At 41.9% G+C, this 23,868-nt stretch overlaps 1 protein-coding gene across 12 annotated transcripts in view; it reads right to left on the bottom strand.

Annotated features, from left to right (window-relative positions):
• CFLAR (CASP8 and FADD like apoptosis regulator) overlaps positions 1–8,782 on the bottom strand; it is a 64,468-nt gene extending 55,686 nt beyond the window's left edge. For 5 of the 12 annotated variants that reach the window (XM_082467179.1, XM_082467177.1, XM_082467180.1 and 2 more), the window contains exon 1: positions 8,228–8,482. The gene's annotated coding sequence lies outside the window, so the exon portion shown is untranslated. The other 7 variants (XM_082467175.1, XM_082467173.1, XM_082467170.1 and 4 more) reach the window with 6 other exon arrangements.
• Between the last annotated feature and the right edge of the window lie 15,086 nt (positions 8,783–23,868).

Raw genomic sequence — 23,868 nt, 5'->3', positions numbered from 1 at the left:
CCACCACCACGCTTGCCAGCAGAGAAATAAACAAAAGCAGCCAGCTATTGGCCTCTACCCCACTTGTTTACAAATCTTTCCCAAATGCACCTTAATTCACATCCTGGTTGTAAAGGAGTCTGGGAAAGGCAGTTTGTAGTTTTCTACCCTCTAGATGGAGGTGGGAGTGGGTCCTGGGCACCAACTGACCTTAGCCACCAGAGAAGGATATTCCATGAGAATATTTTTATCTTCTTTGTGGTTAGATCCTCTGCACAGACCCCAGTGCCTGACTCCTAGTAAGCACTCAATGAGTATTTGAATGAACGAATAAATGGAGTTTTGTTAAGTCGCTACCAGGTAACGGCCTCACTTCCTTTGCTCCCCAGATGGGACCAAGAGCATGTGCTACAAACCCTCTTCTGGCCAGCACCTCAATTCTTTTTTGCCCTTTTGCCGCCTGACTGCCAGCTCTGCAACACCTTGGTGTGCCAGAACTTTCCAGTTTGAGCACTGAAAGTCCCATGTTCCAGGAAACTCCTCAGTCCCGGGCAAACTGGGATGATCACCTCAACATCCCATCCTCAGATGGTGAGCCTCCACCACTCATACATCTAGAGGAGAAGTCGTGCTGAACGGAGGGGAAAGATCACCCCACACGCTTGTAGTCTTCAACCTCAGCTGTCCCCTTCCTGCTGCTCGCCATGCTATTCCAGGACTGCGGTCAGCTCCTTTCAACACCCTCTCACAGCTTTTTTCCATCCTAACACCACGCACTGGGGCCACTTTTCATCAATGAGCTTGCCACTCATCAAGAGTGAGCTCCGGCAGCCCGCTACCTTCCCCTGCCGTCCCTCGTCCTCCAGGGCCATCCACTTCCCCTGTGCCCTCCTGTCTCCACAAGCCCCTGCGCTTACCCTTTCGTCAACCTCTCTCCTCCTTCAGGGACCCCTCCCCTCAGCTTGTAAACATGTTCAGTCTCTTCCATCTTAAAAATAAAGAAAACAAAAAACCCCTTCAGCCTGAGATCCCCTAGACCAACCAGTCTTTCACTCTCTTTCTTTCATGTGACGCTAGGATTTCAGAAAGGCAGACTGTAATGTGTACTTCAGCTCCTTCAACTTCTCAGTTCACTCCTCAGTATGGCTCCACCTGCATCCTCCCTGCCCCACATCCTCTACACAATGACACTCAGTGCCATATTGGAACATGAGGCAAAGGAAGAATCAGTAATGCGGATACTGTCTTTATTTAAAATTTTGATATTTTGTTCATCGTGGGTCTTTCGCATTCATGTCAATTTTTTCAAAATCTTGCATTAAAATATTATTTATCTTGATTTTCACACCCCCTTAAATATTGTGCCTGAGGTGAGTGCCTCACTCTCCTCACCCTAGTGTCCCCACCTGACAGTGTTCTTCTAGAGGCCTTGGTGACCTCCTAGTGGCCACATCCAAGGTCACATGGAAGTCTTCTTTTACCCAAGCATTCCGACCTGTTCCTTGAAACTCTTCTCCCTTAGCTGATCTCACACCACTATATTCTACACGGTCCCCCTCTAACCTTCCCTGACTCCTCAGCACCCTTTCTGCACCTGTTTCTTTTTAAATAAATTTATTTATTTATTTATTTTTGGCTGCGTTTGGTCTTTGTTGCTGTGCGCGGGCTTTCTCTAGTTGCGGCGAGCGGGGGCTACTCTTTGTTGCAGTGTGCGGGCTTCTCATTGCTGTGGCTTCTCTTGTTGCAAAGCACAGGCTCTAGGCGCACAGGCTTCAGTAGTTGTGGCACGCGGGCTCAGTAGTTGTGGCTCACAGGCTTAGTTGCTCCGCGGCATGTGGGATCTTCCCGGACCAGGGCTCAAACCCATGTCCCCTGTGTTGGCAGGTAGATTCTTAACCACTGCACCACCAGGGAAGCCCCTGCACCTGCTACTTAAATGAGGGTGTGCCCTAGCATCCATCTCTCACCCTGGCCTTTCTGTTCCTTCTGCCTATGGCCTCACCCTCTCCAAACAGATCTTATCAGAATGAACTTCCTGAAGTTCTTGCTTGAACCAAATCACTTTCCTAAATTCAGACCTTTCAATGATTCCTCATCTCCCATTGCAGGTTCCGATTTTCTTTGTATTCAAGGCCCCTCCTGGTCTAGCATCTGCATTCATCTCTCATTAACACACACCTTGCACTTTCGGATTCAAACAAACCTCAACAAGGAGTTCTTTCCTGTGCCTCTGCACATTTGCCTGGATTACTCGCTTCCACTTACCTGCCTGGCAAAACCCTACTCGGTTTGCAGGGCCAGCTGAAGTGTCTCCTAAGTGTAAAGCTTTCCTGGGAAGAACTCATCTAGACTTGGTTACTAGCTCCTTTGTTCCACCACCATATTGTGTACCTAGCTCCGTGGCACCCAGCATAGCTCCAATAGGTGACAGTAAAATGTGGTTAAATCAGGCTTTTCAGCCTTTCTCACAGAATGTCAACTTTGCCTCCAACCATCTGGTATTGAAAGCACATAACGTTCCCAGTAGATAGCTGCCAGCATGACTGGTTCCCATCATACTTAAACCTATCCAAGGACAGACATACTTAATATTCCATTCTTTGTACTGCTCTGGTCATGGCATGCCTGAAAGCAAGGTCATGTTCACTGAGCCACAGCCTGCAAGCAAATGTAATTTCCCAGCAATGTTACAAAACTGAGCCGCAGTGGGGAGAAGCCTGCCTTGCCAGCTGCAGAAAGCAGCATGCAAACCTGGAACGTTCAGGTGTCCGGAAATCCCCACTGAGATATGAAGTTGAAGGCCCTGAGGAAGTCACCCAGAAGTTTCTAAAAAGATAAAGGAGAAGGGGTTACATGATCCTGGGCAAAAAGAATGTGACCACCTCACAGGAGTTCAGTGCATCCCTGAACATAACAGGACCCACCTTCCTCCTCGTCCATCTGCGTACAGAACCTGTGGGTGTGGGCTCTGTGTGTAGCAATTCGAGCAGCTAATATAATGAACCCATCTTTACTACATCTGTAGGCATTTTAACCCTAAGATAGTGCACAAAGTGCCACTTTGTGCCCTTTTCCCCCAATATTTAAAATGAGGTATTTAGTAATAGATCATCACGTGGGTTCTGATTTCTGCAAAGCTGCAGAAACAGTCTAGAAGACCATGGACTGAGGCTGAAGCATAAACACATTCCAATTTGAGATTATTTAATGTGTAGTTTTAAATTTAATATTTTTCTGTTTTTTAAATTTAATATTTAATAATTTTAATGCACACTTTTAGCTACTGATACATAATGTATCAACAGCTAAAAGTATGCATTAAAAAATTATTTGGCTTCCCAAGCACTGCATTTCAATTATAGCAAATTGCCCACAAACTATAGATGATCCCAATTATAAAATGGCATAAAATTAGAAGGTATATTTTATAAAGTTCTTTGATGAGGCTCAGCTCCATGACTCTCAGGGAAACTCCCACAAATTTCAACATAACATTACCTCAAATAACTTCCCTGGTTCGTAACAGCTGCATACGGGCTGCAGAAAATGAAGGAAGAACCCCAGAAGGGGAAAAGATCAAGATTGAAAGGAGATCATGAATCATCTAGTTGGATACAGAAGCACGAGCAGAGTCACTAGAGAAATCCATTTCATGCAGTGGTCCACTCCTCCTGAATCAAAGTTGTTTTCACTAGGGCAAACTTCTCATACAGAGCCCAAGCACCTCAGAGTACCTCCCCTCCTCTGCCCAACCCATAATCTAATTCAAGACATTTATCTCAGTGTTCCCTGGACAGTGCTTTTCTGTCCCAACATCTCTGCTCAAGCACTTGCCTCCAGTTGGAAAGCCCCTTCCCTCTTTTCAGTCTCTGCCTATTGAAATTCTATCCCATCTTTCAAGGCATCTCTTCCTAAAGTTGTCTTGATTCCTAAATCAGGTCATCTCCTCCTGCTTCATAGCACTGTTTTTACTTTCTTCTTGAGTACTATCATATATGATAAGCTCCCACTCATCTGCATTCGGCTGTAGTGGGTGCTGACCACGATCACCAAGCTCACCCTCCTAGGCCTTGAACAGACTGCTCATCATTACAGAGCTCCAGCAGGCCTGTACTTGTGTAATGCCTACTCATCCTTTCATAATCTACAATGAATATGGAGCTGGTGGTGCAGTAAGAACCATACTTGGAAACTGGTTGTTAGATCCAGGAGACAGAGCTCGTGAAAGGAAGTTTTTGCAATTCTATGGGGGTAACAATGGTGTTGTTTAAGAGCTGGGTGAGGGCTTCCCTGGTGGCGCAGTGGTTGGGAGTCTGCCTGCCGGTGCGGGGGACATGGGTTCGAGCCCTGGTCTGGGAGGATCCCACATGCCGCGGAGCGACTGGGCCCGTGAGCCACAATTACTGAGCCTGCGCGTCTGGAGCCTGTGCTCCATAACAAGAGAGGCCGCGACAGTGAGAGGCCCGCGCACCGCGATGAAGAGTGGCCCCCCTTGCCACAGCTGGAGAGGGCCCTCGCGCAGAGGCGAAGACCCAGCACAGCCAAAGATAAATAAATAAATTAATTAAAAAAAAAAAAAAAAAAGAGCTGGGTGACGCACCATGCGTCACCATGCTCCTGGGAGCAGACAGGACCTCATCATGAACAGACAGAATACAATGTCTCCAGCCAAGCTCACCAGACATCCCCTGGCCTTTTAGCAAAACGTACATCTCCCCAGTACATTTGGCTAAAAATTTATCCTTTGCACTTTTCACGAGTTCTAAAACTCTAAGATTTATGGGTGAGAGTTTTCATTTTGCCAAACCTCCAGACCAGTCCTCTGTGTGTAGTATGGACTCAAAAGTGCCTAAAATTTAAACTAGTTTTTCCTCAAGTAGGACAGTCCTCTGACATCCCCATGATTACTGATAGCATCATACAAAATAAGAAAAATAAAAGAGAGCAAACTACATATTTAAAAAAAAATACTTAGACTGTATTTAAGTGCATAAATGTCTGGAAAAGACAATAAACTGCAACTTTTGGTTATCTTAGGGAATGGACCCCTGCAGACTTTCTCTATTTACTTTGCATGTATTTTAACCCAGATAATTATAATACAATTTGACTGAAAATTTTTTGAGAAAAAATATTACAACACAGAGTGTTAAATGCAATCCTATGGTAAGTGCAAAGATAGTCCCTGAGTATAGGAAAGTACAGAGGAAGGGAATCCTTACTTCCTCTATGGATGGTTGTGAAGTCTTTCTCGAGGAGGTGGCAGTAGCCGAATATAAAGGAGAAATAGGTCATTTCAATCATAGTGTTTCTTACATAACTGATTTACTCTGTAACCTGTTATCACTTCCCCAACCTGGCCCAACCGACCTCCTCCCATTCTAGACTGTTGATTCTAGACCCTTTTCTAGGCTGCCTTGAATCCAAGTTAACTTTGCAGGTAATTTTGCTAGGTCTCCCCAACCACTCCATGATTTTTTTCTCTGTGGGGAAAAGAAAACAAGTTCGGATCCATCTCTATGTTCCCAGCACCCAGAACTCTGCCTGACCTTGAAGAGTACAATATATATTTATACTGAATTATACTGAATTAAAGGAAAGGAGGCATTTCAGTCCATAAACACGAGTTTAATTAGCCTTTGGAGTCCTGTAAGGAAGAAATAACCAAAAAGAATTCATTCCTGAGATTGTAAAAAGCGAAAGACACTCCTGGCGACTTGGAGTGCTGTGGGTGAGTCCCAAGGAGGCTCAAGGAAGGGCTGAAAGCGGGAGACTCAAGCTTTTTTTGCCGGGATCAGGGGACAGTGCCCCGACGCCCCCAGAGCTGAGGGCGACGCCAGCAGGGGGCGCAGGTCGGGAGAAAGGGTTCTCCGTCTATTCACCCCCGGGCAGCCGCCTGCTCTTCCCGATGACTTCCGCCGGGAACCTCGCCCACCCTTGCCGGACACGACAGACCTGACGCTCCGGAAAACCAGAGTTGGAAATATTTCCAGTAAGTCCCGTACATACGAACCTTCAAGTTGCAAACTTTCAAAGGTGCGAACGTGCGTTGGCGTGTCCAATCACGTAAGTTAGTTCAGGTGTCTGGCATACATGCCTGCACTTCGATAAGTGGTTATACTTTTGTATACTTTATGGTACAGTGCTGTATAGAGTACAGTAGTACAGTATCTTTATTTCAAGCCCAGGAAGTTCACTCGATGCAAGCCCCTGTGCCAGCTGTTGTACTGTACTACTGAACTTTTCGAGGTACTGTACTGTAAGATTAAAAGTATTTTATTTTTTGTGTTTGTTTTGTATGTATTATTTATGTGAAAAGTATTATAAACCTATTACAGTACAGTACTATATAGCCAATTGTGTTAGTTGGGTACCTAGGCTAACGCTGGACTTACCAACGTGCTCCGGTTTGTATGTAGGGGACTTACTTGTATCCAGACAGGACCAGGAACTGGAGGAGAGCATCGCAGGCGCCAAGAGGTGGCTTCCAAGTCAGGCATAAAGCCTCTGTGCGCTTCCTCCCAGCAGCCCGCCAGGAACGCACAGCCCAAACGAAACTTCCTGCTCCAGAACCCTCCGCCCCTACACCTTAAAAACTCCACAGGAACACACGGGTGTCCCTCTAGAAAGTAAACTCTCCCTTGTGTGGGCAAAGAGCCCACCTGGCATTGCGGGGAATTACTTGCGTCAGGTCAAGAACCAGTGGGCGTGGCCGCTGCGCTCCACCACCCCACTGCGAGCCGGGCTGGGACCCGCCTGCCCCCAGGGATCAAACCTGCTTCCGTTTCAGCTGTCAATCGGCCCTCGGCCACCGCTCAAAAAAAACTGCCGCCGACTACCCTCCCGACACTCCAGTCGCGCAAGATTCCCAGAGGGCAGGGGGCGAGGGGCACCCAGCCCCTGCGGGCCTGCAGGTGGATTCACCTTCGAGAGCGGGTGCCAGGTAGTAATACTGTTAAATGAAGTGTAAATGGCAGTTACAAACAAATGTAAAACAAGAAGTCGTTAGGAAAAGCCATTTTAATCAGGACGTCCAACTCAGAAGCTGTAAGTAAAATAAGTATTAATATTAAAAATGCAACTTCTGTATGGCAGACACATTCAAAAGTCCCTTCCAAACCCGAGCCTCTCTCTCTTTTTTTTTTTTTTTTTAATTTTGGAGTTGGCCCAAATTTTTAGCCTCTCCCCATGAAACTTTTTAAAGATTATTTAGGGGAACCACCGGAGGGAAATTACCAAAAATTCAGTTTCTCTTATCTGAAATCTCTCATCTGAAGCAGGTCAAGCCTGCCAGAGACCGGTCTGGTGTTAGTTTTTAGATTCCCTATTGGCACTACCTCTCGTTTCGTAAATAAATTTCAAATGTCAACAAATGAAAATATTCGAGAGCTTTAGCGTCCTTGAACTTACTTCCTGTTACTTGAACCAAAAATTTGTTCTGAATTTCAATGGTCTTTGTTCTATTGCATTCCACTGTTAATATTTAAAAAGAATATGCCCTGACCAGACATTCCACAGACCCTTAAGAGAAAAAGGGGGGCGGGGGGGAGGACAAGTTTATTTCAAGGCTTTACAAAAAAATCTTTTATCAGTCAGTCATTCCGAACCTTCCCAAGGCAAGCTATTCCTCCAGTTTGCCAAAATACGCATCTCACTGGTATGAGAAATAGCAACCCTGACCTACCTACTTCACCAGAGAGAGTAAGTATTCTTGTCTCTCCTGTTGCTTCCGCCAAGACACACACTACTGCACAAGAAGTCCTAGTTCTCATCAACTTTGCTAAAGGAAGACTGCCAGATCTTTTGAGCAGGTCACCCCCAGAATTGAGCAACCCTCAGGATGTTCTTAGGCAGGTCCCCGGTGTCCTTAGGCAGGACACCGGGGATCTGCCACAAAGCTCACGGCCCGTTTTCTGGTGCTTCAGTTTGGGGCGAGAGTCACTGGGTCTGGGCGATCCGCCGCTCCGACCGCACCAGAATCCCGGAAGACTCAAGCGCCCCTCCAGAGAATCGGGGGCGGGGGCGCTCCGGCCCGCCTGGTGCCCGCGGGGCAAATCGGAGATAAGAGATCGGCGGGACTGAGTCACCTGCCAGAAGGACCACCCCTCCCCTGGCCCCTGCCAGGCACCCCCCGCCCAGGCCGAGTGCGAGGAAGCGCGAGTCCGGGAACGCGAGAAGATGCGGGGCCTGGCGTCCGGCGGGGAGCTGGGGAGGGTGGGGAGCTGCGGGGTCCCGCGCGGGCACGTACCGTCCTGCCCGCGGCTAGGCTGTCCTTTGGCTGCGACCCGCCAAGACTTCACTCCTCTGATACCTGAAAATCGCAGGCAAGATGGAGGCAAAGAAACCGAAAGCCTGAAAGCGGATGTGGCTTTCCTGCCCCGTCCCGCATGCGCTCGCCTTGCTCACCCTGGACTTCTCTCGCATCGTACAAAAGCTTTAACCCTCTAAAAGGTTGATGGTCTGACATTCACTGTGTTAGACCCAGAGAACCCCCCCCCACCCCCACTCACCAGCCCTTTGAGTTGAAACACTGCCGTGCTGTTCAACAACCCGCCTGCCTGCTGTTTCCTGTTTACACCCGCTCTGACTGGGCTTGCTGTGAACTCTGGGCGGTTGCCTAAGTACGCTGACTACTTGTCACTATGGACAGAACAAACCGTGAACACAAGCTCTTGTGTCCAAGAGCACAGTGAGGCCAAACAAACGGAAACCTTAGAGTTTGGAGCAGAGAAAGGTTTTTCGCAAGGCCATGCAAGAAGAGGAGGTGGCCCGTGCCCTAAAAAGCCTGGAGCTCCCCAAAGGGTTTCGGCACATTTAAAAGCCAAGTAGGGGGTGGAGGTGTCGCAGGATACGTGATCAGCTCGTACACAATTCTCTGATTGGCTGATGGTGAGATAGGGGGGTGGTGTCACAGGGGTGAACATGAGCAGTCCTTAGGCTTCAGGAGGTCTGGGGCTCTGTGCTCATGGTCGTCAAATAGTTAACATCTTACGTTTGTTGAAGAGGGAGGGTTTTTACATCTGCAAAACAACTCAGGAAATGTGCGTCAAATACTATTATCGAGGTACTTCAGAGAGGAGCTAAAGCAGAGGAAATGGGGAGGGAGGCCTGCTCCACGGGGAGGGAGGCCTGTTCCACGGGAAGGCCCCCATGGGGTCCTGCTCCTTAACAGCACTTCTAGTGTTTGTTACTAATGTCTTGGAAAGATAATAAAGAGCATATGTAAAAGCGCTTTATGCTTTATTCCTCGTAACTGCTTTCTTGTGATTTTCTTAAAGTTTCTAAACTTTTCTTAAATATATTTAAACTTACAGGAAAGTTGCAAAAATAATACCAAGAAAAATTCACCACCGCATGACAGCATGAGGAGCTCTGCTGACCCACTCCCTAATGAAACTGATGAAAATTGTTTTAAGACAAGCAAAAACAACCATTTAAAACCTTGGAAATATTCCTAAAAGAGCAAATAAATATCTATTCAAGAAAATCTAGGAAAAATTGGTAAGAAAGGCGAGAATCTGTGGTATTTTAACCAAGCCCTCTTCCTCTCTTTGCCCTCCCAACTGCAAGGCAGGGTCCCCACTCTGTCTTTAAACCGGGAGCCCTGGGCCTCCTCTTCCCAGGCTCCCAGTGGGAGGGGCAGATGTCAACAATTCTCACCCTGCCTGCCCCTGGCTACCTGATACTGAGCCTAAGTCCTGTATAAATGTGGTTGAGAGATGGAGGATTCTTTCTTCCATCCAGCCCCACTCATGCAACAGAGGCTCTACCTTGGGCTGGAGCGCTGAGAATACTGGGGTCCTAATCACCCTTACCTCAGCTGCTGTAGTAGTGGTTCAAGCCAGAAGAAAAAAGCCAAGAGAACCTCAGGCTGCTACCGCATCCTCACCTAGAATTCAGCCTCTAGAACAGGGATGTGAGTCTGAGAGAGGCTTGCCATTGTTCCACCTCCTGCTCCAAAGCCCAGATTTAGTGATTGTGCCCCCCCCCCGATGTTTTATGGATGGGTCCATAAAACAAATAGCTCTTAATCTCTTCCCATAGAAACTGGCTTCATTTGCAACAGAATGTGGAGAAATACAAGCCAAGGGGTGCTCTCAAAAACCTGGAGGTTGTGGTGATAGGCAATTGGCAGGAGATTCAAGATATGAGCTAAATTGTAAACTGGCTAGTTTGCAGGAAAGAATCAAAGATAAAGACAGCTGAGAGAAGCCCTCCTGGGGTAAGACAAATATTAAACACTGACCTCATAAACTTTTGCTTCAAAGGGGCCAGATTTTGATTGGATTTATTTGTAGAACAATATATGTACAAGCAAATAACAATAAGGAGGTTGGGGAGGGTGGGGAGGGTGGAGAGGGTGGGGAGTGGGGAGGAAACAAGTACCCAGAGTTGCTACAATACATTATCTAAAATGTCCAGTTTCCAACAAAAAATTATGAGGCATGCAAAGCAAACAGGAAAGTATGACGCATACATTGGAAAAATAGCAGGCGACAGAAACTGCTTTAAGAGCAACAGGATGTTGGATTTATCAGAAAAAAAAAATTCAAAGTATTATAGCTATTGTAAACATGTTCACAGAACTAAAGAAAAACATGGTTAGAGTATGATGACAACGTCATACCAAATAGAAAATGTCAATAGATATTCAGCCCCTAGAACAGGGATGTGACTCAGAAATCATAAAAATGAACTAAATAGAAACTCTGGAGTTGAAAAGTACAATAACTGAAATAACTTCATTAGGGGCTTAACAGGAGTCTTGAACTGGCAGAAGAAAGAATAAGCTGTCTTGAAGGTAGATGGATAGGGATTATGCAAGCCAAAGAACAGAGAAAAATGTAAAGAGCCTCAGAGAAATGTGGGACATCAGTAAGCACACGAACATGTGCATAATAGGAGCGCTAGAAGGAGAGGAAAGTGAAGAAGGAGCAGAAAAAAATCCAAAGAAATAATGGCTAAAAACTTTCCAAATTTATTGAAAAACTATAACTTACATATCCAGGAAGTTCAACAAATTCCAAATATTCCAAATAGGATTCCAAGAGATCTACAGACACAATAGACCAAAAATGCTGAAAGTCAAAGACAAGGAAGAAATCTTGAAAGCAGCAAAAGAAAAATGACTCATTACTTACAAATAAATTCCAGTAAGATTAATAACTGACTTCTCAGGAAAAACAAGAGAAACCAGAAGGCAATGAGATAACATATTCAAAGTGCTCCATCCAAGAAACAATCTTATGAAAATAAGTTGGTGAAATAAGGTGAAATTTTCCCAAATAAACAAAAACTGAGTGAATTTGTGCTAGCAGACCTGCCTTACAAGAAATACTAAAGGAAGTTCCTCAGGTTGAAAGCAAATAACCCCAGACAGTAATTCAAATTCATACCAAAAAAAAAAAAAAAAACCATCAGAAAAGGCAGTTATAGACTGGGATTGACACATATACATTATTGGTACTATATATAAAATAGACAACTGATGGGAACATACTGTATAGCACAGGGAACTGTACCTAATGCACTATGGTAACTTAAATGGGAGCGAAGTCCAAGAGGGAGGGGATATCTGTGTGTGTATGGCTGATACATTTTGTTGTGCAGTGGAGGCTAACACAACATTGTAAAGCAACCATACTCCAATAAAGATTAATAAAAAAAAAAAAAGAAAAGGCAATTATATAATTATGAGACAGTATAAATGAACATTTTTCCTACTCTTAACTGATTTTAAAAGCAATTGTATAAAATAATATAATGGATTGTTGTGCCTATAACATATAGAAATTAATATATGTGTACTGGTAAAAGGAGAGCAAACTAAACCTAAAGCAGCCAGAAGGAAGAAAATAATAAAGATTAAAGTGGAAGGGGCTTCCCTGGTGGCGCAGTAGTTAAGAATCCGCCTGCCAATGCAGGGGACATGGGTTCGAGCCCTGGTCCGGGAAGATCAGCCTGTGCGCCACAACTTGAGCCTGCGCTCTAGAGCCCGCGAGCCACAAATACTGAGCCCCCGCACCTGGAGCCCGTGCTCTGCAACAAGAGAAGCCACCAGGATGAGAAGCCGGCACACCGCACGAAGAGTAGCCCCCGCTCACTGCAACTAGAGAAAGTCCGCTCACAGCAACCGAAGACCCAATGCAGCCAAAAATAAATAAATAAAATAAATAATTTTTTTAAAAAGGATTAAAGTGGAAATTAATAAAATATAGCATAGAAAAACAATAGAGAAAATCAATTAAACCAAAAGCTGATTTTTTGAAAAGGTGAACAAAATTGCAAACCTTTTGCTACATTGACCAAGAGAAAAAGAAGACTCAAAATTACTAGAATAAGAAATGAAAGAGAAAGAATGAATGAATTGGGAGATTAGGACTGACATATATACACTAATATGTATAAAATAGATAACTAATAAGAACCTACTGTATAAAAAAATAAATAAATAAAATATAATTCAAAAAACAAAAAATAAATTATATTTTTCAAAAAAGAAGAAAAAGAAAGCGGGTACATTACTACTGACCCTACAGAAATAAAAAGGACTATAAAGGAACACTATGAATAATTGTACTACAACAAATTAGATAACCTAGATGGACAAATCCCTAGAAAGACACAAACTATCAAAACTGACTCAAGAAGAAATAGACAATTTGAGTAGACCTATACAAAGTGAAGAAATTTATAAATCTACCCACAAAGAAAAGCCCAGGCCCAGACAGCTTCATTTGTAAATTCTACCAAACTTTTAAGGAAGAATATTCTTCACAAACTATCAAAAAACAGAAGAAGGGTGTGTTAGTTTGCTTGGGTTGCCATAACAAAATACCACAGACTAGGGGACTTAAACAACAGAAATTTATTTCTCACCGTTCTGGAGGCTAGAAGTTTGAAGTCAAGACATCAGTAAGTTTGGTTTCTTCTGAGGCCTCTACCCTGGACTTTAGATAGCAGTCTTCTTGCTGTGTCCTCACATGGTCTTTCCTCTGTATGCACACATCCTTAGTGTCCTTCTATGTGTTCTCTTCTTATAAGGACACCAGTCATATTGGATTAGGGCCGACCCTAATAGCCTCATTTTAACTTTGCCTCTTTAAAGACCTTATCTATGACTACAGTAACATTGTGAGGTACTAGGAGTTAGGACTTTAACATATGAACTGGGGGTAGGGGTAGAGGGGTAGGACACAATTCAGCCCATAACAAGAAAGGAACACTCCCCAACTCATGAGGCCATTATTACTATGATACCAAAACCAGACAAAGACCTCGCAGGCAAAGGAAAGTGCAGACCAATATCTTGTGCATGTGGATGCAAAAGCCCTCAACAAAATACTAGCAAACTGAATCCAGCAACATGTAAAAATAATTATCCACCATAACCAAGTGGGATTTATCCCAGGACTGCAAGATTGGTTTAACGTCTGAAAATCAATTAATGTAATACATTATATCAATAGAATAAAAAATAGAATTCACATGACCATTGCAATAGACACAGAAAAAGCATCTGACAAATTCCAGCATGGTTTCATGATAAAAACACTCAACAAACTAGAGATAGAAGGGGACTCCACAACTTTAGAAAGGGCATCTAAACTTAGGAATAAGTTTAACATAAGAAGTATAAAGTAGTGTGGTACCGGCACAAGGATAGATATATAGATCAATGAAACAGAAGTAAGAGCCCAGAAATAAACCCATATATGTATGGTCAACTGATTTTAGACAAGAGTACTGAGATTATCCAATGGGGATAATAGTCTTTTCAACAAATGGTGCTGGGACAAATGGATTTCCACATGCCAAAGGATAAAGTTGGACCACTACTTCATACCATATATAAAAATCAATTTGAGATGAATCAAAGACCTAAATGTAAGAGCTAAAACTATAACATTCTTAGAAGAAAATATAGTAGTAAAACTTAATGACATTGGATTTGGCAAAGGATTCTTAGATATGACCCCCCAAAGCCTCAGCAACAAGGGAAAAAATAGATAAATTTGACTTCCTCAAAATCAAAACCTTTTGTGCTTCAAATGACACAATCAAGAAAATGAAAATACAACCTACAGAATGGGAGAAAATATTTGCAAACTCTGTATCAATAAGGGACTTATATTCAGAATATATAAAGAACTCTTACAACTCAATAATAAAGAGAGAAATAAAAGAATTTTTAAATGGGCAAAGGATCTGAATAGATATTTCTCCAAGGAAAATATACAAATAGCCAATAAGCACATGAAAAGATGTTCAACATCATTAGTCATCAAGGAAATGCAAGTCAAACCCACAATGAGATACCATTTAATACTCACTAGGATGGCTAGAATCAAAAAGTCAGATAATAACAAGTGTTGGTAAGGATGTGGAGAAATTGGAACCCTCATATACTGCTAGTGGGGATGTGAAATGGAGCAATCACTTTGGAAAACAGCCAGGCAGTTCCACAAATGATTAAACATAGAGTTACTATATGTATCAGCAATTCTACTTCTAGGTATAAACTCAAAAGAAATAAACATATGTCCATGCAAATACTTATACACAAATGCTTATAGTAGTATTATAGCCAAGAACAACCCAAATGTCCATCAACTAATGAATATTTAAACAAAACGTGTTATATTCATACAATGGAATATTATTCAGTCATGAAAAATAATAAAGTACTGATACATGGCATAATATGGATGAACCTTGAAAAATCCTGCTAATTGTGTGTGTGTGTGTGTGTGTGTGTGTGTAGTTTATATAAACTCTTACAATTAAAAAGAGAAATGCTTATTATGGAGGCTGTGGAAAAGATATATAAATAGACAATTCCCAGAAGAGGAAGTATAAATGGCTAAAATACATTTGAGATAACCACCCCTGCCGCCGCTCTATCCCCCCATAGATACCCCCACAGCTTGTTTGGGCTCTAATACTGCACACCAGACAGCCACTCTGCTTGGATGACTATTCTTCTCTGCCCCACATAGTGGGGCTTTAAGGCTGGATTATCAGGAAGGAAGAGGGGAAGGAAAGAAGGAACAGAATTTATTTTTTTAACCATGAATGAATGCTGAATTTAATAAAGTGCTTTTCCTGCATCTAGTTAGCCCTTCTCCAGAGGCAACCTTTCACTTCTTTTAGATGATTATTTTATTTGTGTTTCTAAATAACATGCTTACATTGTTACTTCTCGATTTTTTTAGGTTTGGGTATTTCCTACTGACTTCGTATTATACAAGATGAGACTATAGCTCTCTTTTTCCATTAACTCCACTCGATGTTCCCTCCAACCTTTCTAATATCACCATGTTCCTAAGATAGTTATATTCTGATTTTGATTAGATCAATTTTAGTACTTACGCTATTATAATCATACAAATGATAGTCACAGCAAAGTCATGTGAGAACCTATGATTACTTTTCCTTCCCTGCATTACTTTTAGTTTTCCCTGGAGTTAATAATTGTCTTGTTTTGTTTGGTTTTCTAAGTAATTCAAACCTAGACTCTTTGTCACTTACCCAAAGCTTGCTTCAATTTATTGACACATAAGGTATATAATTAATGTCAGGTTCCTGGAGAAGTGACTTCCAAAGCTGTTGGACATGCTCCAGTCTGTGCTGGTTTTCCTCTACAAAGAGTACCCAGCTGTCATCCTGGGATCTCCCTTAACCATCAGCCTGGAAATTCCTTTTATCTCCTTTTTATGTGTGTCTTCTGTATCATGGACTCCATGTCTTTCTCTTTCTTGGTTTGTTCCCTCATTATGCTTCAGCAGCATCCCACTGTAGTTTCCTGAAAATGGGTGAGAATTTACAGTCTGTAAATGTCTTTATTATCTTCATTCTGGGCATAGACATTCTAGATTGGGAATAAGTTTTTTTCAGAATGAGAAAAGCATTTCTCCCATTGTCTTCTATCAGTTTTGCTATTGAATCATCCAAAAACATTTTCATTCCTATTTTTATATGTGAACTTTTCCCCCACTCCCCTCTCTGGAAGTGTGATCCTTAATTTGTGTGTCAATTTCACTGGGCTAAGGGAAGCCCAGATAGCTGGCAAAACATTATTTCTGGGTGTGTCTGTGAGAATGTTTCTGAAAGAGATAACCATTTGAACTGGTAGATTCAGGAAAGAAGAGTGGTGGGCACCATCCAATCTTCTGAGGACCTGAATAGAAAAAAAAGGCAGAGGAAGCATGAATTCTATCTCTTCCTTAGCTGGGATGTCCATCTTCTCCTGCCCTCAAACATTGGTGTTCCCAGTTCTTGGGCCTTCAGACTTGGACTGGGACTTACACCACCGGCTTTCCTGGGCCTCTAGCTTGCAGATCGTGGGATGAAGATTCCATAACCAATGAGCCAATCCCTCATAATAAACCTCTTTCTTTAAATTTCTTTATACCCTATTGGTTCTATTTCTCTGTAGAACCCTGACTAATATAAGAAGTGTGTAGCATCTTCTCACTGTTCTTAGTATTCTGAAATTTCACAGTATATGCTGTACATCCACAATTTGCATTCACTGTGCTGGGCACTCAGAGTCTTCAATCTGGAAATACATCCTTCAGTTCTAGAAGACTTTAAGCATTTAGCTGGTGATTTGTCCTACCCATTTTTCTCTGTTTCTTTTCCCATTCCCTCTTCCTTCTCTGTTTCTGTTCTCTTTCTTTATTTTTCTTTCTTTCTTTCTTTCTTTCTTTCTTTCTTTCTTTCTTTCTTTCTTTCTTTCTTTCTTTCTTTCTTTCTTTCTTTCTTTCCTTCTTTCTTTCTTTGTCCCTCCTTAACTTGCTCTGTATTTTTTGTTCTATTTTCTCCTTTTTTCTTTGTCTTTTACCTCTACTTTTCGGGACACTTCTATTTTCTAACCCTTCTATTGAGGTTTTCTTTTCTTTTTTTAATCCCAGAGTTAAGAATTATAATGAAGTTAGGGCTCCTTGAATTTTTAAAAACTGTGAAATGTAAAAGAATTCAAAAAAGTGTATGAAACATAAATACACACATTAATAAAGAATTATAAATCAAACATCCATGTAACCACCACCCAAGGCACAAAACAGAAACATCTCAGAGGTCCCCTGTGTGTCCCTCCCTGATCATAACCCACTTCCTCCCCCTAGAGGTAACCACTATCCCAACTTTGGAGATAATGATTTTCTTGACTTTATAAGTTTTACCACTTACATATGCATCTCTAAACAGTATAGCTTAGTTTTGGCTATTTTTGCACTCTATATGAATGAAAATAAACTGTATTCTTTTGTGCCTTCCTTTTTATGCTCAATATTATGTTCATTGAGATTTATTGTGTTGTATGTCTGTATAGTTAATTGATTTTCATTGCTGTATACTACAAAATTCTTAGAAGAACATCTTTGAAATTTTGGGGTAGGCAGAGGTTTGTTAGACAAGACATAAAAAAGCACAAATCATAAAAGAAAACATTTACAAATTGGTATCCATCAAAAATCTGTTCTTCAAAAGACCCTCATTAAAAGGATAAAAATTGGACTTCCCTGGTGGTCCAGTGTTTACGACTCTGTGCTTCCACTGCAGAGGTTGTGGGTTCCATCCCTTGTTGGGAAACTAAGATCCCACATGCTGCTCAGTGCAGCCAAAAAATAAAAAGAAATAAAAATTTAAAAATAAAAAATAAAATTCCTGTCCATAAAAAAAAAAGACTCTCATTAAGAAAATGAAAGGCAAACCATAGACTAGGGGAATATATTTTCAATATATATCTCTCAAAGGACATAAAGCTTGAATATATGAAGAATTCTTACTCTGAAAAATAAAACAAATGACCCATTTTTAAAATGGGCAAAAGAGGGGACGTCTCTGGTGGTCCAGTGGGTAAGACTCCACGCTCCCAATGCAGGGGGCCCAGGTTCGATCCCTGGTCGGGGAACTAGACCCCACATGCATGCCGCAACTAAGAAGCCCACATGGCACAACTAAACATGCTGAACGAAGACCCTGCGTGCTGCAACTAAGACCTGGCGCAGCCAATAAATAAAAAAATAAATATTTTAAAATAATAAAATAAAATAAATGGGCAAAAGATTTGAACAGACACCTCACAAAATAGGATACACAATGGCCAATAAGTACATGAAAAGCTATTCAATATCATTAGTTATCAGGGAAATAAAAATTAAAAGCCTACAGGAATGGCTAAAATCAAAACAGCTGACAATACAAAGAATCAGTGAGAATGTGAAATAACAACTCTAATACATTGCTGGCAGAAATGTAACATAATACAACTTGGAAACCAGTTTGGCTATTTGCTATAAAGTACACTTAGCATATAACCAAGCAAAAGCACTTTTAAGTCCTTACTCAAGAGAAATAAAAGCATATATCTATACAAAGACTTGCATATGAATGTTTATAGCAGCTTTGCTAATAATAACCCCAAACTGGGAATAACTTAAATATTCATCAACAGGCAAATGGATAAGGACTTCCCTGGTGGCACAGTGATTAAGACTCCTCACTCCTGATGCAGGGGGCCTGTGTTCAATCCCTGGTCAGGGTACCAGATCCCACATGCATGCTGCAACTAAGAGTTTGCATGCCACAACTAAGGAGCCTGCCTGTACAACTAAGACTGGGCACAACCAAATAAATAAATAAATATTTTTAAAAAACAACAGGCAAATGGATAAACCATGTTAAATATATTCATATAATGGAATAGTAGTCAGCAGTAAAAAGGAAGAAACAACTGATCCATGCAACAACATGGATAATTATGCCCAACATACATGCTAAAGTATTTAAGGGAATTGTGCTGATGTCTTTAAAACACATCAAAAATAAGATGGATTGACAGACAAATGGAAAAATGGATGTGTTAAAGCAAGTGTTGTAGAATGTAATGGTATAATCTAGTGGTAGATATATGTAACTGTAGACATATGTCACTGTAAAATTCTCGCAGCTTTGCTTTGTGATTGACCAATTTATAACAAAAAGCTTGTGAAGAAAACACTGTGTGAGTGAAAGAATCCAGGTACACAAAAAGTACACACTGTATGGTTTATTTATAAAAAAAATTTTAGAACAGACAAAACAAATCTATAGTGACAGAAAGTTCATCAGTGGTTGCCTGGGAGAAGTGTTGATTGTACAAAGTCATGAGGAAATTTTGGAGTAATGGAAATATTCTGTAGATTGATTGTATGATAGTTACATGGAAATATATATTTGTCAAAAAACTGTACACTTAAAACGTATTTATTTATATAAATTACACATTGATAAATTTGATTTTTTTTTTTTTTTGCTGCATGGTGCAGCTTGCGGGGATCTTAGTTCCCCCAGCGGGGATCAAACCTGGGCCCTCAGCAGGGAAAGCACAGAGTCCTAACCACTGGACCACCAGGGAATCCTGATAAAGTTGATTTTAAAACAAAAAGACAAGGACTTCCCTGGTGGTCCAGTGGTAAAGAATCCGCCTTAGAATGCCGGGGATGCGGGTTTGATCCCTGGTCAGGGAACTAAGATCCCACATGCCGTGGGGCAACTAAGCCCACCCGCCTCAACTAGAGAGCCTGCATGCGCAGACTACAGAGCCCATGCGCCCTGGAGCCTGCGCTTCACAACTAGAGAAGAGAAAACCCATAAGCCACAGCTAGAGAGAAGCCCATGCACCACAACTAAGACCCGACAGAGCCAAAAATAAATAAATAATAAATAAATCTTTAAAAAAAGACAAATGTTGTTAAATAAATAAATAAATAAAACAGACAAAAATGAATTGGAAGCACTGAGCTCCTAAGTGGGTCTAATCCTTTCTGAGCATCTCAGTGGATGATATGGCTGAGCTATGTCCTTGGGGAACCCCCATTGTCAGTATTTTCAAAGTTTTCCTTTTCAGTTGGTCAGATTTAGCAGAGATGACTCTTCTAATCTCCTGCCTGCAGAGGTAAGGCCTGGTTGCAAGAGCTTCTAGAGTGGAGTGAGAGAAGATTGATGAGGTAATCCAATAGGCATACTTCATCTTAGTTGGATACTCTTGACATGTCCCTCTTATTGAAACCCTTACTTCCTTTGCTTCTAGGATCCAACTCTCTCCAGATTTATCTCCCACTTCTCTGATCTTTCCTTCTCAGTCTCTTTACAGACTTCCTTTCCTTTGTTTGCCCCTTAAATATTGGTTCTGTCTTTGACTCTCTTCTTTTTGTCAACCAGAATTTAATTATCTTTTGTTTTAATGATCATGCATCCCTCTACTGTGTTTTTCTAGTTTCCATGTACATCTGATTTCCTCCATGGTCTGTTGGAGTTTCTATCTGTCATCTGCCTTTGTGAAGCACTAAAGAAATGTGTTGAGTACAGAATGTGACAGAGGGAGACAATCAAGGTCAGAGGAGAGAAAAATCATCAGAGCCCAATGGCCACCAGCTGGTTCAGCAATGTCCCAGGCTTGGAGGAAGATGCTAACACAGATGGAGGCCAAGCCTCGGTACAGATGTATCATTTCTGTGTCATCCTGCTGCTGTTCCTTACTTGTGATGAGCTATTTCCATGCTGTTGCTCCACAGCAAGGAGCCCTTTCCCAACACAAAATAAATGCTCGGGCATCCTGATTTTCCCTTCTTGATGACTGAACATTTTATAATAAAATGTTAAAACATTGGGCTAAGTGCAAGAAGTCAGACACCAAAGAATACATACTGTTTCAATACCTAAACTGAAGTGTAGCTCAGGGCACAGACTCCAGGGGAGAATCTGTCACACACATATGCCCTCCTGGGGCCTACAAGGAGACATTGACAAGGAGAGCCATCGTTTGAAAGTAGGCATGCAGGGGCTTCCCTGGTAGCACAATGGTTAAGAATCCGCCTGCCAATGCAGGCGACGCAGGTTCAAGCCCTGGCCCGGGAGGATCCCACGTGCCACGGAGCAACTAAGCCCGGGCGCCACAGCTACTGAGCCTGAGCTCTAGACCCCGCGAGCCACAACTACTGAAGCTCGTACACCTAGAGCCTGTGCTCCGCAACAACAGAAGCCACCGCAATGAGAAGCCCGCACACCGCAACGAAGAGTAGCACCTGCTTGCCGCAACTAGAGAAAGCCTGCGCACAGCAACAAAGACCCAGTGCAGCCAAAAATAAAAACAAATAAATAAATTTATTTTTTAAAAAAAGAAAGTAGGCATGCAGTAAGTAGTAGCTATTATTTTATCCTAGACCTGTTAACATGCTTTTTATGTACATCAACTCATATAATTCCCTGGTAGGGACCATTGTGTCCACTTTACTAATGGGGAAACTTAGGCTTAGAGAGGCTAAATAATTAGGTAACCAGAGTTTAAAGTCATACAGGTAATAATTGGCAGAGCTAGGATTCACAAGCAGGGAGTGTAACTCTCGAGCCCAGGCTGTAGGAGAGGTCTATTGCCTGCTCTTAACCAAAGAGATGGCCATGTTCGGAATGCAGGTACCACCTACTCCCACCTCATACAGAGATACCGCTACCACTGATCTTTTTATTGTCTCCATTGTCTTTTCTAGGATGTCACACAGTTAGAATCATATAGTATGTAGCCTTTTCAGATTGGCTTCTTTCACTTAGTAATTTACATCTAAGGTTCTTCCATGTCTTTTCATGACTTAATAGATCATTTCTTTTTAGCACTGAATAATATTCCATTATCTGGTTGTACCACAGTTTATCTATTCACCTACTGAAGGACATCTTGGCTGCTTCCAAGTTTTGGCAATTATGAAAGCTGCTATAAACATCTATATGCAGGTTTTTGCATGGACATAGTTTTCAACTTCTTTGGGTAACTACCAAGGAGCACAATTGCCGGATGGTATGGCAAGAGTATGTTGAATTTTTTAAGAAACCCCTAAACTGTCTTTCAAAGTATCAGTACCATTTTGCATTTTCACCAGCAATGTATGAGAATTCCTGTTGCTCCACATCCTTACCAGCATTTGGTGTTGTCAATGTCCCAGATTTTGGCCATTCTAATAGGTGTGTAGTGGTATCGTATTATTGTTTCAATTTGCATTTTCCCCAACATATGATGTGGAGCAGGTTTTCTTTTTTTCCTTTTTTAAAAAGTCTTTTCCATTATGGTTTATCACAGGATATTGAATATAGTTCCCTGTGCTATATAGTAGGACCTTGTTGTTTATCTATTTTATTTTTTAATAAATTTATCTATTTATTTATTTTATTTTTGGCTGCGTTGGGCCTTCGTTGCTGCACGTGGGCTTTTTCTAGTGCAGCGAGCAGGGGATATTCTTCGTTGAGGTGTGTGGGCTTCTCATTGCGGTGGCTTCTCTTGTTGCAGAGCACTGGCTCTAGGCACTCGGGCTTCCGTATTTGTGACACGTGGGCTCAGTAGTTGTGGCTCACGGGCTCTGGAGCACAGGCTCAGTACTTGTGGTGCCCGGACTTAGTTGCTCCTCGGCATGTGGGATCCTCCTGGACCAGGGATGGAACCCGTGTCCCCTGCATTGGCAGGCGGATTCTTAACAACTGCGCTACCAAGGAAGTCCCCGCTTATCTATTTTATGTATAGTAGTTTGTATCTGCTAATCCCAAACTCCTAATTTATCCTCCCCCACCCCTTTCTCCTCTTGGTAAACATAAGTTTGTTTTCTGTGTCGGTGAATCTGTTTTTGTTTTGTAAATAAGTTCATTTGTATCACATTTTAGATTCCACATATTAGTGATATCATATATTTGTCATTCTCTTTCTGACTTATTTCACTTAGTATGATAATCTCTAGGTCCATCCATGTTGCTGCAAATAGCATTATCTCATTCTTTTTTATTATTCCATTGTATATATTGGAGCATCTTTTCATATGCTTATTTGCCATCTGTATGTCTTCTTTGGTGAGATGTCTGCTAAGATCTTTGGCCCTTTTTATGGGAATTCTCTGGCGGTCCAGCGGTTAGGACTTGGCGCTTTTGTGTTTTCACTGCTGTGGCCCGAGCTCAATCCCTGGCTGGGGAATTAATATCTTGCAAACCGCATGGCCAAAATAAATTAAGTATTTTTTTAAAAAAGATCTTTGGCCCTTTTTAAAATCAGATTGTTTCCTTGTTGTTAGGTTTTAAGATTTCTTTTTATATTTTGAATAATAGTTCTTTATCATATGTGTCTTTTGCAAATATTTTCTCCCAGTCTGTGACTTCTCTTCTTATTCTCTTAATATTGTCTTTTATAGAGCAGAAGTCTTTAAATGTTAATGAAGTCCAGCTTATCAATTATTTCTTTCATAGATGTGTCTTTAGTGTTGTATGTAAAAAGTGACTGCCAAATCCAAGGTCACTTAGGTTTTGTCTGATGTTATCTTCCGGGAGTTTTATGGTTTTACGTTTTATATTTAAGTCTGTGATCCTTTGAGTTAATTTTTGTGAAAGGTGTAAGGTCTGTGTCTGTATTAATTTTTGGCATGTGTATGCCCAATTCACATGAGGGAAGCAGGCAGCTTCCCTCCATGCAGTGATTTCAGGGACTGAGACTCCTTTCATGTTTTGGCCTCACCATTCCAAGGGTACTTGTTATCCTCACCATTCAGTCAGCAGAAGGGGAAAGAGTGTGAAGAAACATATCTGTTTCTTAAAATCCTTGCCCTAAAAATGACACACCTCATTTCCACTCACATTTCATTGGTGAAAACTAGACATATGGCCACTGAGAAAGCAAGGTGTGTGTGTGGTGGGGGAGGGTGTCTGGAAAACCATAGTCCCTGGCCTGGCAGCCACTTCCCAAAGACAATTCTGTAATATAGAAAGGGGGCAGACTGTAGTGGACAGCTAGCCATCTCTATCAGTGTTTAAATATTTGCTGAATGAATGGATAAAGTTTCTAGGTCTGCTGTATTCTTTGCAAATGTAATGCCA

This window comes from Balaenoptera physalus (genome assembly GCF_965194825.1).
Source record: "Balaenoptera physalus genome assembly, chromosome: 6".
Taxonomy (NCBI): domain Eukaryota; kingdom Metazoa; phylum Chordata; class Mammalia; order Artiodactyla; family Balaenopteridae; genus Balaenoptera; species Balaenoptera physalus.
Note: the sequence above shows the minus strand (reverse complement) of the source record. Positions and strands in the feature narration are given on the sequence as shown.